A 15,326-nucleotide genomic window follows, 5' to 3' on the forward strand; every position below is an offset into this window, starting at 1 on the left:
ACAAATCAATAAAGTGGCACAAAATGACGAAGGTTTGATTGTACGGTTTACCCAGAAACCTGAGTGGCCAACTTTCTGCTTCTCTCCGTCTCTCTTCCTTATTCTTCAACTACTCCACGACAGTTCTATCGAGCCTACTTCCTGACTCTCTCCAAAGCCAGCTGCTGCTTCTCAGACATAGACTCTAGAATCAGAAACAGCCCCAGCATTTCAGCTAGTCATGGGAAACTAGCTGACCCCAATCTCTCCATCTGTTTTTTTTTCCCCCCAAAGACAATAGAGCACAGTAGTAGTAGTAGTTGAAGGTACAGATACCTAAGCTACACTGCACTGGTTTAATCCTGGCTTCTTCATTTAGCTGAGTGGCCCTGGGCAAGTGTCTTAATCTCTCTGTGCTCAGTTTCCTTGTCCATAAACTGGAGCGAACAGAATCTATTTCATAGGATTGTTGTGAGGATAAAAAACCTACTGATACACAGAAAGCCCTTAAAACAGTGCCTGGTTATGTGGATGGCATTAGCTAATTCAACAAGCACTACCAATTATTAACAAAAAGCAAAGGAATTTCATAGAACTGAAGGCAAACACCTGAAGAAGAGGCTGTCCCAAGAAATCCTTCGAAAGGCAAGGAGGAAGCTTAGGGATGAAAAAGCAAAGCATTTCCACAAGAGACCTATGCAAACACGCAAAGAAGGATTTCACTGGTTAGGGAAGCAAGAAAAGCAAACTACTTACTTCTTTGCACCTGCAGAAACCGAGCTAGCATTTTTTTTTTCCAGCAGAATCAGAAGTATCAATGGGTCGAACCCAAAGTTTCAAAATGTATGGCAGCTCCTTGGCCTTTGAGATCTTCAGGGACATGTTTGCTTCTGAAACCTCCCCTGCCTGGCTCCCCTTACCTCCTCAGCCCCACTCCTGCTATCCTCTTCCTCGGACACTTCTGGCTCCACCCACAAGGAAGTGCCTTTGGCTTCCTCAACTGAACTTACTCTCCTCTTACCTGTAGGTCTTCACACGTGAAAGCGTCCTTTCCCCTGCTAGTTCTCCTGACCTTTTAGGGGTCAGATCCTCTGGGAAACCTTCCTCATCCCCTAGACTGGCCAAAGCACCCCAACCTGAGCTCCATAGCACCATGACTTTCCTGTCACGCTTCTTTGTATTAGTCTGTTCCAGCTACTATAGCAAAATACCACAGACTAGGTGACTTAAACAACAGAAACTCATTTTCTTAGAGTTCTGGAGGCTGGCAAGTCCCAGATCAAGTGTCAGCAGGATTGGCTTCTGGTGCTATGTCTCCTCCTGGCTTGCAGATGGCTACCTTCTCACAGCATCCTCACATGGTCTCCTATCAGAGTGTGCATGGAGAGAGAGAGCGAGAGAGCGCGCACGAGAGTGAGAGAGAGATCTGGTGTTTCTTCCTCTTCTTAGAAGGACACCAGTCCTGTCAGAATATAAACTTTAAGGAAACAGAATTCAGTCCATAGCACTCCATTAGAACTGTTAAGTTCCATGAGGGAAGGGCCTTATCTACTGTTTATTTATCTATTTCTTAGCTTAGCTCTCACCCCATGTCCTTGTGATTCTCAGCAATGTCTACAGGACCTATTCATCGCAAGCACTCAATGGATATTTGTTGAGTGAAGGAATGAAAGAGTTCGTCAATTACTGGTAATGACAGTCGGAGCTTTAGAAACATAGGCATTTAGAGATGCCTGGGTGGCTCAGCTGCTTAAGCGTCTGCCTTCAGATCAGGTCATGATCCCAAGGTCCTGAGATTGAGCCCTGTATTGGGCTCCCTGCTCAGTGGAAAGTCTGTTTCTCCGTCTTCCTCTGCCCCTCCACCCCCTTGTGTTGTCTCTCAAACAAATAAATTAAATCTTAAAAAAAGAAAGAAAGAAAGAAAGAAAGAAAGAAAGAAAGAAAGAAAGAAAGAAGGAAGGAAGGACGAACGAACGAAAGAAAGACATTCATTCAGCTTTGGTCTAGTTGAGACCTCAGCTGGAGGATCCCTGCTAGTTAGTGGCAGGATGAAGACTAGAAGTCAGATTCTCCACAGTCCTTCTACTCTGAGTCCAGTACTCTTTTTACCTGGAAAAAGAATCATCAAAAAGCTTTATAAAACTGGTGATTCTTTTTAAATCCTTGCCTGGAGTTTCAAAGAAGAGGCCTTTCGTTGGTAGGCAGAAATTCCCCTTCACTTTGTCTCTCCTGCCACACTGGCAGGTTTCCTCTTGTCTCGCTTATATGTTAAGAGTATTTGAAATGCCTTTCCTCCTTCCCCTCAGTCTGGTCAGTGGTAGCAGAACTTGGTCTGGGTTTGGCCAGGGGTTTCCTTACCACAGGTTTTGATTCTAAACGGACAACCCAGGGTGTGTGGCTCTTCGGATTCCTGCTTCTCTGCTAATGGATTTTGTTAACTGTTTGTCATTTGCTTATGCAAATCTACCTCTTCCTGCATTAAAATGAACCCAATTATAAAGTGAAATTTCACAATTAAACCACTTAGTGAAGGACATTAAGCAACCAGAAGGAATTGATTTGTAAAAATTTCAGCGATAATTACAAAATGTTTCTGAAATGTGACTAAGTTCTAGGTTTTTCTTTAAACAAACATATGTACGTGCACATTTTCATATATATATATATACTGCACAGACACACGCACATATTTTCACACACCTGGTTTCCATCTTCTCACCATGGGACTTGTTCTTGCTCCTTCTCTGGGTCTAAATTTTCCCCAAATAGAGGAAATTCCACCAGCCATCAGATCATGTCTGCAAAGTTCTTGGAACCCTTCCAAAAGAAATGGCCACTGGGCTGAGGAACGTGGGGTGGGCAGGAAAACAGAAGGAGGTGTAATGGTTTTAATAAAGTCTCTTTGGCACCTCGGTGATTGATTGATATATTTTGGCGTTTGCTTCCCAGCTCTGATGTAATCCATAGCAGTTATAGACCGAGGAGCAGGAAAGGGTGAGGATGCGGGATGGGACGGTATTGATTGCTTTTTACAGGAACAAGCCTGGCGTGCTGAGTGCAGGGCACAGACCACTGGAAACTGGACCTCGTTGTACAAGGGAGAGGTCACCTTCCCTTATATTCATCAGGCAAGGAGGCATGGAGTCCAGAATCTTGGAGATGGATAAGGATCACTGAAGGAGCCAGTCATATTCACTTTCTTCATGGCACCCACGATCAGAAGGTGGAAGCCAGTCTCCCAGGCTAGAACGGGGACGGATGGGAAGGTTCTATATGGATGAGGGGGTGACGATATGCTCATGGTTCCAGGCTACATCTATAGACAAAAATGAATCCAACTCACCTGGTAGCATGCTGCCCCCTCAGGCAATATAACGTAGAGGGGACTTTAGAACAGACTCTGGACCTTGATTCCCCTATCAGAAAAATGGTGATAATAACAGAACTCATTTCCTACAATTGCTGTGACAGTTATAAGTCTCAGAAGAGTCCTGGCATTCAGTAAATGATATGCACATACGGTTATTATCTGGTGTTGGTGGATACCTGACTTGACATCCCCGATTTCTGGGTGGAAACTTAAGAGTACAAGTTTCTCTAATCAAACAGGGTCATCACAACATTTGCTTTCTGCTGTTGAGAACACAGGGCTTAGGACCCAGCATCTGTTAAATAATTCTCTTGGCACATCAATCCATTAGCTGCAGCATTTCTCAACCCTTTTTAGATTAACTTTTTTTCCCCCAAAAGCTTTAAAAAAATAAGACCAGCTCAGATACAGAGGAATAAAGCTATATTGGACTAGTCATGATAGCTTCAGTGCCCAAGAAGTCCGACCAAAGTGCATATTTATTCATTCAACAAACACCAAACTCTCCCTATGTGCAAGACAGTTTCTCCTTATATGATGCTTTCCATTTGTGAACCAGAACTTCAGATGTGTAATCACCCCTCTGCAATGTCGTGATAAGTAGCTTTCGTGTAATGGATATCCGTCTGTCTAGAACAATGTGCTCAAAACAGAAAATGGTTTGTTTTAAAGAAAACATTTGCCGCTTAACATTTTTGTTGAAAACACATTCGTTTTTGAAGTACAGTTTTATTTTCTCTTATTGTCATCATTGAATTTTCAGTGTTTAGAAATTCATTTTAGCGTGTGATATGACTTTGGGGCTTCTTTTCTTCTCAGTTGTAGAAGTGACTACTGTAACCACTAGAAGTCGGCAGACGGGCCAGCGGGTGCTCAGGGACCCAGGCTGAGGTGTTCTATGACAGACTCCTGAAAGGTTAGAACTGGAAAAGACCCTAGAGATCCTCTACTTCATCTCCTTCATTTTCAAGATGAGCCCAGAGAGGTGTAATGACTTTCAGAGTCTGAACTGAAACCCAAGTCTCTTGGTTCCAAGCTCGGTGCTGTTGCGCGTACCCTGAGCTTGTTGGTGATACCCTCCCAGCTCTACGTTAAGCCCTTTTTGGCTTTTTAGGCCCTTTCCAAATCCCTTTCTGTTCTCAGGTTGTATATATTAGGCTAAGTTGTTATCTGGCAGTTCAGTTTCAGCCAGTGAAGATGCCTGAATCCTGCTTGGCGCCAAGCATCGTCCAGGATAGGAAGAAAGGTCCAGGATACGGAAGTAGGATGTGGACCCCAACAAGGAGATTGTAGCAGATGGTATTATGGCCCCCAATTATTTGCTGCCTCTCCCTGTGACAGGATTATGCTTATCTTTGCCATTGACATCAGACTTCATCATGTGACTTACTTGGCCAACAAAAATGAAGCAGGAGTGATCATGTCACTTTTGAGCAGAGGCTTTCGAGTACATTTTGTGGTCCTACACACATTTTTCTCTTTTCTGTCTGCCAGGAGAATGGCACGTCCAGAATAAGACCCACGTAAAGAGAAGAGAAGACATGAAGTGGGGCCAGAGCCACAGCCAACATATAACATGATGAGAGATAAACCTTTGTGTGGTGAGTGACTGAGATTTTGTTGTTTATCCTGCAGCGTAACTCGCATAAGCTGCTGACTAGAGAGAGGACCACAGAGTAGCTGGAGAAACAGCTTATTTCCAACTGAATCACAGGGTTTTGGGTGCTTAGCTGGATGCAGACACAGATGACTCAGAAGTAGGCTGAAAGAGGAAAGAAGTAACTCTTCCAAGAAGAGATGTCAGGAATGACTTTCTAGAAGAGGAGATAGCTTAGAAGAGTTTTAAAGGTTGAAGAGTAGTTCACCTTGTTAAGGACTTGGGAGGTTTGTTTGTTCTAATTGGAGAGACCAGCATGCTCAAACCCGAAATAGGATGTTTGAGAATTGCCTGTAATGTCCACAACTGTCGGTCAAGATCAGATTTCTCAATCCTTGAAGCCTGTTGACTACCCACTACCTTGTCACGTCTCCAGAGGGTATATGCAAACACTTACAGAAAAATGCATCCTTTATTTCAGCCAGAACTTTGGCTCCAAATTATTTTCTGATCTTGTATCTTAAGAAGCCACAAGCTGGACTGCCTGTGAGCCATAGAGACTTTTTCAAAAGTGTAATTTTCAATTTAATCAAATAATACTTATACACAGTTTAGAGTCAGCAGTTGCCTTGCCTCAGCCCTTCACATTACCAAGTCCCACTCCCCAAGTCAGTTAACTTCAACTCTTTCAACTCATTTCTCATTTGTGAATGTTGCCATACTTTTAAATACTATGCTTATACTGCTATTTCTTGATTTACCAATTTTAGAAATTTTATACTGACTGTCTCCCATGGTGGATGAGACCTTAGTTTCTCCCACACCTTTCTCCCCCAATAACATCCCCGCCCTTCCCCTCCTTCTATCTCTCCAACATAAACATTTTTTGTTAGGTTGATATTTAGTGTTTATATACTAACAACTATGCAAATATTATTTACTCTTGAGTCGAGTAGTACACTGTGATCATATATTCTCTTTTGTACAATTCTTTGTTTTTCCTGGAGTTGATAATTGCTACTTTTTTAATTGACTTGATTCCCAAATGTACTTATAATTATTTTTTTTCAAATGGTTCAACAACTCAACTGCATGCCTGTTAATACTATGTTTCCTACATTCCAACCCATCTGTTCCATTTTTCCCTTTACAGTTATCCCTCCAAGAACCTTCTGTTTTTCTGCTCCAATCTGGATTGGCTGCTCTCAGAATTGGAATACTGCAAAACTGTTATTCTGAGGCTTCCCTTTATCATCATTCTGAATATTTCCTTTATTGCCTTCTTATGTTGGCGTCCCTATTTCCTGAATTCCCTGTCTTTGTTATCACATTATCATCAAACCAAATTGCTAAATTCCATTCTTTTCTCTTTTTTTAAAGATTTTATTTTTAAGCAATCTCTACACCTAATGTGGGACTCAAATTTACAGTCCTAGGGTCAAGAGTCTCATGCTGTATGGACTGAATGAGTCTGGCACCCCTCTGCAATAACTTCTTAAGAAAGAATACTTTAGAGGTAGTTAGTTGCCTTGTGTCATTGACTACCTGAAAATATCTCTATACTACTCTGATGTGTGATTGATAATTTATTTGGGTATAGAATTCTAGATTAAAAAATATTTTCTTTCAGAATTTGGCAGGCCTTTCTCTGTTATCTTTTAACATCTGATGTTGCTTTTGGAGAAGTTTAATATTCTCATTCTTGTTTCCTTTACCTGGTTCTTTTTCTCCTTGGGAAATTGTAAGAAATTTATTTATCCCTCGCAATTGAAAATTACAATAACTGGCTACGTTAGTGCAATATGCAGCATGTCAGTCTTATAAAATCACCATGATGATGGTGGTAGCTTTTGTAGATATCTTTTTTCATTCTTTGTGCTGGGCTAATTAGGAGATTAATGTCCTTTATTTCTCTCCTGTTATTAATCTCGCTCTCTTTTGTTTCCCTCTTTGGAAGTCTTCCTCAACTTCGTCTGCTAAATCTTAGGAGTTTTTTTAAAAAAATGTTGATTATATGTTTAATTTCAGAGAAGCTTTTTTCATTTTTCCCTTTTTTATTGTAATCCCTTCTTGTTTTATGAATATAAGCTTTCCTCTTATCTTCTTGAATTGATGTTACTGTTCTTTTTGAACTTTTTGATTCCTCCTTGCAAATCTCTATCACTTCAGATTTTTTTCCCCTGTTTATTTCAGTCTCCCTTTATCAAGTTTGAGTCTTTTTTTTTTTTTTTTAAGTATCTACTGATTCTTGACTGCTTATTTATATTTAATGAAGAGACACTGAAAGTTGATTTTGGAAATTTGTCGTGTAAATAGCTTCACCTGAGTGACCAGGTAGAAAGTGAGTCTTTTTATTGAGGGAACTTCAAATATCAGTAACTGAAGTTCTCTCTGGTGTCATTCAGTTCTTCAAAGAAGAATCTTCCAATCTATTGGTCATCAGTGACGAGGAGTTTCCAGCAAGGCCAGAGAGGACTAACAGTCACACAGTTCAGCATGCAAATCTTCCCTTACTTCATTCACCCTCCACCCATACTTGGTGTTCCCAAGTCCAATATTGTTCTTATTCAGTTCCTCCAGAGAAGGAGGACAGAAGAATATGGCTGACAGGCTGCGTGGGGAGAGTGGGGATTCCTTTTTAAACAGACTTCCTACCAGGAGCCCCTGTCCAGCCAGGTATCTGCCCTCAGGGCCATGGGACTTAGTGCCTCTGAGGGCTGAACATTTTGGGGCTCTCCAGAGTAGATTTAACCCACTGTTTTATTTTTTTTCTTTTCTTTTCTTTGTTTCATTTTCATTTTTTTTTTTTTAATTTTTCTGCTTTCATTCTTGTGCTTGGTTAATACCTTTGTTGTTTCTAGAAGTTGGACTGGTGATCCACAGACTTCTGTGGGGTGATAGCCACTAAGCTATAGAAGATGGGTAGGTAACTGGGTATCATTTTGGGTCTCACAGTTCCCTGGGCTCTCCTCAGTTTCCCTTGTAGGCTCCTCTCCTTTGTGTTATCCCTTAAATATTAGTGTTCCTCAGGCTTCTGCCTCACAGAGACTCATCCTATTAGCATAAACTGAAGATTAGGGGCAGGTCCAAGGTCAGTTCTGTGGCCACTTTCTCTGAGCCCACATCCTAGTTTTGGCTCCTGAACTAGAGAGGAAGAAGAGACGACAGAGAATGTAGGGCTGGCATTTGCCAGCTCCTCAATGACCCTGGGCCTTACATCCTTTGGTTTTATCTCTGTGCCCATCTGGACTTAAGATGGTGTTCCTTGACCCCAAACAGGAGGGACTCCTAGTCTGGCCCAATTTTACCAGTCCCATGGGAAGGCAGAGATGTAGAGAACACCCCCTTTTCCTGGTCCACTTCTGTCACTGATTCCAAAATTAGTCAGGCACCATTCTAGCTAATGGAATTATCTTATGAGTAGAGCAGACTGGATCCTACCCAGATCTTATAATCTAGTCCCAGGAAAGATAACAATACCAGCCAAAGAAACATACTGCACTGCATAGTACAGGCGTCCCCTTGGGTCTCTGCTGACCTCTTGTTTCTTGGGCCTGGAGCAGGAAGGGTAAAGGAGCTCATGGGTGAGGCAGGGAGCTCTTGAGGAGATGACTAGCACATGAGACGTCATTTCATGTCTCCACATCATTTTGCACATGTTGTTTCCACCTACGTTGACTTTAATCTCTTGTCATCTTGGCAAATTCTATTTTGTTCTTTTAAACTGTTCAGGAATCCCTTCCCTTGCGAAGTCTTTCTGACCCACCCACCCAGCATCAGTCACACGCGGTGCCGTGCCCCTCCCTCCTATATGGAGTCAACAGCTTCCTGAGTTCCTGCTTCAGGTGCTGAAGGCACAATATGAGCGAGACCCTGTGAGCCGTGTGTGGGGATGCACCAGCTTGAGTTGAGTCCCAGCTCTCCCACATCCTACCTCCGGCCTTGGGCAAGTGAATTAACCTTTCTGAGCCTCAATCTTCTTATCCGTAAAATGAGGATAATAAAATGAACCATGAAATATTATGGTGGTTGTGCAATGACTGGAAAGTGCCCAACAGGAACCTGGCATTGGCACTCAGATGGGCTCCTTCCCTTTCTCTTTTCAAGGAGCTTCCAGTCTAATGAGGGGAGAATGGCAGGCAAAGAGACGCAGCGATTTGTCACAGGTGCTGTGACAATGGATACAGACTGCTTCTCTGTATTTCCTGCTACACTGAGAGCTCCTTGAGAGCAGGGCCATGTGATTCTGTGCCCCTGTCACCTAGCACAGTGCCTGACACACACACTAGCTGCCCCATACAAGTTTCAGTCGATGAAATGGGAATGGCTCCTGACTCTGTCTGATCCTGGTTTGATCAGAGTTAGAGCTAATGCCCAGCATTGTCTTTTTTTTTTTTTTTTTTTTAACCCCCAGCTGTTCCTTTCTCAAAGAAGGGGAAATTACAGTTTATCAGCCATCTGGGACAAAAATCTTCTCTCTTCACTAGAGACTAATTTTTCTAAGCCTTATCAAAGTTTGGGAGATGAGCAAACCCCACCCCTCTTGGATGCTGGGAATGAGTGGACACTAGAGATGAGGGACAGACAACTCGTCCATTACCCTCCCGTGGGACCAGCCTCCCTCAGCTTTCTTCTATCTGAGCATGCAGATACCCAGACCTCCACCAGCTTATTCATCCTCTTCAAATGAGTCTGTCTCCCAAGAACCAAACATTTTCTCTCCCTGGCCCTGACTCGAAACAAAACGACTCAGCCCACAGACAGTTTTATGGTCCCTCGCCTTCCATTCCTCTGGTTGAGCCCTCACGCTGGTGAACACCCAGCCTAGGCTCTGATTTATACAGCTCTCCCAGGTCCCTATTGGATTCGGAGTCTGGAACAATAAGACAGGGCTATCCATCACCCTTCCGCTCAGATCTCCCCGGACTCATTGGGAAGGAAGGAAGGGTGGGTGGCAGTGAAGACAGCCTCAGGGGTCCTGCCCAGAGAGCATTTGTCACACTGATCGAATGTGTAAGGCGGGAGTGGGGTGGGCGAGTGAAGGCTTTTTATCTCACCCAAGACTACCCTGTAGACATCAGGGATAGAGCAGAGCGGGGATGGGGTAAGAACACTCATGGGGGAGGAATGGGAAGGGAATTTGAGCTCAGAAGTCTGATAGGGACTACGGATGCCACCTCCACTCACCTCCTCCAACTCCAAGTGCAGCAACCACTGGTCGGACTAGGTTTGAGCCTCCCCAGCTTCTCCATTCTCTTTGTGCCACCTGGTGCCCCAGCACCTGGCACGGTGCCTGGAATGTAGTAGGCATGCAAGAAGATAGGCTTGCTGCTTGACTAAGCCTTCCTCTCCTCCTTACTCACCTACTAGCTCTCAGCGTCAAGGGCCTATTGCACACGTCCACCCACTGTCTCTGTGCTTGTCTGGATGTGTGGCTGTGCATCCTACGGGGACATCTGTGATGAGCGTGTGTCCGTGTATGCTGCACACATGTCCGTGTGAGTCCACGGATGAGTTAGAACTTTCCGAGAGTCAGGGTTCTTGAATTCCACAGTGGGTGACCCAAGGGAAGCCATGACTCTGTGAAGAATTTGATTATTTATGCCTGGGGCTGGAAGAGGTGCCACTCTGCCAAGGGAAAAGAGAAGGAATGGGTGGAGTAACCTCCCCCAAAGACCTTCTGTGGTTTTTTTCCCTTTTATTTCTTTATTTGACATAGAGAGAGAGAGAGCACAAGCAGGAGGAAAGACAGAGGGAGAGGAAGAAGCAGGCTCCCCGCTGAGCAGGGAGCCCGATGTGGGGCTTGATCCCAGGACCCTGGGATCATGATCTGAGCTGAAGGCAGACATTTAACCGACGGAGTCCCCCAGGTGCCCCTGTCTTCTGTGCTTTCTGATCCCTGGTCAGCCAGGGCAGAAAGGGGATTATTATGTGGTTATCATCTGTAAACAACTTGAAATAGTCCTTGCTCCCAGGAACCCTACCCTTTGGACTTGGGGATCACTTCCTAGGAAACAAATCATGGTGGGGGTAGGGGCCAGAGGTTTGAGATCAGGGTCTCCCTCTGCCACTGTGCACAGGGAAGCCTCTAACGCCTTATATGTACCACCTTGGGCAGTGTGCAAAGACCCCAGGGAGAGCATTTTGGTTATCAGGAAATTAGAGTCTTTGTTCAGAGCCAGGAAAAGAAAATCCAACACCCAAATCTAGGAGCTGAAGAAAAGAGAATTCAAGGGCTGTGGCATTGTGGTGCGCTGTAGTGGCTTTGTTGTATCTTTTGGTTTTAGAGCTGCTGAAGCAATAACACGTAATGGCCTGAGCATTGCTGCCTCCCCGCGCCTGGGAAGTGGGATGACCTGAGGAGAAGCCAAGGGTGGCTAATGAGTCATTAAGAGTCTTTATCAAATTAGGATTATAATCCATCTCAACATGCGGAGGAAAATGTTTCAAATTATCTACTTTCTTAATTGCAACTCAAAGATTTGGCAGGAAATTATCATGAGAGATAACGTCTGGAAATTGACGGATTGTGCTGCTCTGTGCCTAAGCTTCCATGACTGCAGTTGCTGGAGAATTCACCCACACATACTTCCATGATTCTTGTACACACAAACACTCCTGCTCTACATACCGGTTTAGACAGACAGACAGATACACACATGCACACAGACACACACAGTTACGTCTGAGCACAAGAGATCAAGCCAACAGCATTTATTAGGCAATCCACATAGGCTGAGGTGGCTACAAATGCTTAGAAATTGGGAAGGTAAGATACCAAAAAAAAAAAAAAAATAGTCCTTGCATTTAAGATTTCCAAATCTGGTTGGGGAGCTAATGCATAAATATTTGAAGTCTAAGAACATGTACAAATGTACAAAGCAGTATTCAGGCGCATACTACTGTAGTGGAGATGGGAGCCCACAGATTCAGCAGGACTTGAGTATCCTGAATTAAGCCAAGTTTCGGGAATGGATGAGTTTTGACTTGAGTGTTGATGTTCCCACTGTGCATGTGATCACAGCCAATGGGGATGCAGGCAGAAGAAGGCATGCTGAGTCTGTCGAGAGGACCTGTGGCCAAGAAGTGACACAGTGTGTTTGCAAAATCACCAGGGAAGGGTGGAGCTGGATGACGAACCCTGGTTTGGTTAGACAACGCAAGCTGACTCTTACTTGCCCCATTAAAGGCAGGAGAGATTTGAGCTTGACCTTATCCTTCCCACTCCTGCCCAGTCTCAGTGTCTCTGCCTGTAGAACAGGGTGATCTGAAGACAGAGTTCGGCTTTCCTGCATCTCCCTTGGTCGCTGTAAACCTGAGATCTCTGAGTTCAGGGATTTTTGCTTTACTCATCTCTCTAGCCCAAGGACCTAGCAGGTGCCTGGCCAGCCTAGTCGCTGGACGGGAGTCCACAAGCTGGTATATTTCTAGAGGCTATCAGTGTACACATGCTGAGTGAGTGAGCCAGAGAGGGAACACGTGTAGGAGAGTGTGAATGTCGATGTCTATGAGGAAGCAGGGCAGCAGAGTGGTTCCAAGCATGGGTCCTGGAGGCAGCCTGCCTGAGTCCACACACTTGTCACTTGGTGACAAGTTCCTCCCCTTATCTCAGTCTCATGCAGACACCATGGGAATGTGATTCGGCAGTGAGCACTCAGCTTGGAGTCTGGCACTGGGCAAGTCATCAATACATATTAGCTTCTATTATTGTTGGCACTTTGTTTTGTTCTTCTGGCTAAGCAAACCATGCTCCCCATGCTGGTTGCATTGGGTATCTTCTTCCTTCATTTGGTCACTCTTTCTCACCCTCCCCCTGCAGTGTGGTAAGACAGGACTGGCTTCTGCAGGCAGTGTGGCCTCCCCCCTTTCCAGGGTTGTTCTCAGCTCTCTGAGCCCTGCAGTCTGGCTGCCTTAAGTCTGGCTGCCAGAATGAAGTTGGGAGCGTGGCCTTGCAGAATCCCCAGCTCAGGGAGGCTTAGAGGTTGGACGCAGCATCAGAGGCCACGTATGTGGGTAGGGTTTATCCCTGGAGACGGGGAGGAGATGGTCCAGAGTATGAGCAGAAGGAGGCAGGGCAGTTCTGCGAGAGGAGGTGATGACGAGGTGATAGGAACGGGAACAGAGCCGAGGGTGAGCGCAGTGATGGCAGGGGATGACAACTGTGTGCGTGATGAGGTGGCTGATGAGATGGGGGATGAGGCAGTAGAAGTGTTCAAGGGGAAGACCTCTTAGTTTTGGAGAAAACAGACATTTCAAAAGGCCACAGAACTCTGCAGGTGGAGGAAAGGTGGCCCTGGCACCTTCCACAGTCTGAGGGAGGAGGCGCTGGGTGTCCTGATGGCCTCCCCCCACTCTATCACCCCTCAGCCGCTCGCGTGTGGTGCTTCTGGGAAGCAGTGTAGATTGAAGAGCTGGTGAGCCAGAGTGATCCGTGATAAATGGTCAAGACCGCAGCATCCAAACATAGTTTATACCAAGACAAAAAAGGAAGCCCAGAGGAGAAGCTTCAATAACAATAGAATGCAAGTCACATAGTAATTTAAAATTTTTTGGCAGTCCCATTAAAAGAAACAGAAAAAGTAAAAGTAAAAGAAACAGGTGAAAAGATTTTTAATAGTCTATCCTAATTTTAATTCAATGTATCCAAAATAGTATCAACTCAACATCTGATACATATAAAATAATTATTAATGAAATATTTTACATTCTTTCTTTTTTTTTTTTACACTAAGTCTTCTAAATCCGTGATTACACTTGCAGCACATCTCAATTCGGACCGGCTGCATTTCAAGTGCTTAGCAGCTACTTGTGGCTAGTGGCCACTGTGTGTTGGGCGGCACAGGTTTGTACTTTACTTTGTCAAATTTCTGTGACCAAACCCTTGGGATGCCATTTCCCACAAGTGGTTCTTTTTAGAAATCATCATAGCATTTTATAGTCTAAATAATCTCTTTCTCATTTTTATCACCACAGTGGCTTTGGTACTGGACCCCTTGCTAGAAACTGGAAAGAGCTGCCCAATGGCTTAAAACACTTCTCTTTCCTTTCCTGCTTCCCACAGATTCTCTCATCTGGAGTTGGAGCTGGGGAGCTCCCTTGAGAGAGAGGGTGAAAAAGTGTGTGTGTGGGGGGGGGTGGGGAGCAGTGCTTGAAGAAACTTCCAATATGTACATCACTACCATGAGAAAGATGGGTTTGTTTGTTTGTTTGTTTGAAAGGCTTTGGGGACTATATTGCTCCTATATTAGAGAAGCCAGTTAGAGACACGACCCAATTAATTGCCTATCATGTGCCCAGAGGACAAGTTGCATCCCTCATGCTCCAGAGGGTGGGAGTGAAATGGGGGAGCAGAAAGGCTCTTTCCGGGTCAAAAAAGTGAATCAGATATGGGCAAGGAGCCTAGACATCCCAACTTCCAGCTCAGAGCAGAATCCTGGAGCCCCACCTTTTAGCAGATGCATTTTCACATCATGCAGGCCCCTCGGCCTGTCTCTAAGGGGTGTGCCTTGATGCATTTCATCAGGAACAGACTCTTCCTCACTTGACCCTCTCGCCCTCCCCCCCAATACCACAGGCCCTTCTGGTTTCAGGGTCAGGAAGGAGGCCTTAGGAGAAGAGTAAGCACCCCCTTCCTCCCTTTCCTTGCTCCCATTATCTGTGTTTCCAGGCCTCAGAGCCTGTCACAGCATTCTCAGTAAACAATATCTCCCTTCCTCAGGCCAATTAAATAAGCACTATAATAAAGGCACAGGCAAGTGCGCTGAGGCCCTGGGTAAGGGCTATTAAATCTAATGTCTCCATTTGTTAGAGGGCCTCCCATGTGCCGGGGACTGTGCTGAGCTCTGCCTTCATTATTTTATCTAATCTCCATGGGCTCGTGAGCTGGATACTATTATCATCCTCATTTCTTAAAGGCAGAAGCTGAGGCTTGGAGGGTATCCATGACTTCCCAGATACCTGGCTATCTTGTGACAGAGTGAAGATTCCAGCCAGTTCCATGTGACTCCAAAGCTGGCGTTCTCTGCCCGGCGGGGGGGGGGGGGGGGTAGGGGGGTGGCAAAGACCTTCTGAAGAGAGGTAGTATTTCAGCTTAAGTCTTAACAGCCCATGAGATCTTGGTGGGTAGGGAAGGAGGGAATTAAAGTCAAGGCTGAGGAAAGAGTGTGAGCGGGCACAGGGAGGGCTGAGACGGCACTGATTGTCCCCGCCTCCATGAGCACCAGGGCTAGCTGGAATGGAAGTGTCCAGAGCTCTCCATTACAGTGGGGCTTTCTTCTTTTTAACTGATAAACTTTGTATTTTCAGGGCAATTTTTGATTCACAGCAAAATGAGCAGAAAGGACAGAGATTTCCCATGTACTTCCTGTCCCCCTCTTCCTT

The sequence above is a fragment of the Lontra canadensis genome, unplaced genomic scaffold (assembly GCF_010015895.1).
Source record: "Lontra canadensis isolate GAN:19392208 unplaced genomic scaffold, GSC_riverotter_1.0 scaffold36, whole genome shotgun sequence".
In the NCBI taxonomy this organism is placed as follows: domain Eukaryota; kingdom Metazoa; phylum Chordata; class Mammalia; order Carnivora; family Mustelidae; genus Lontra; species Lontra canadensis.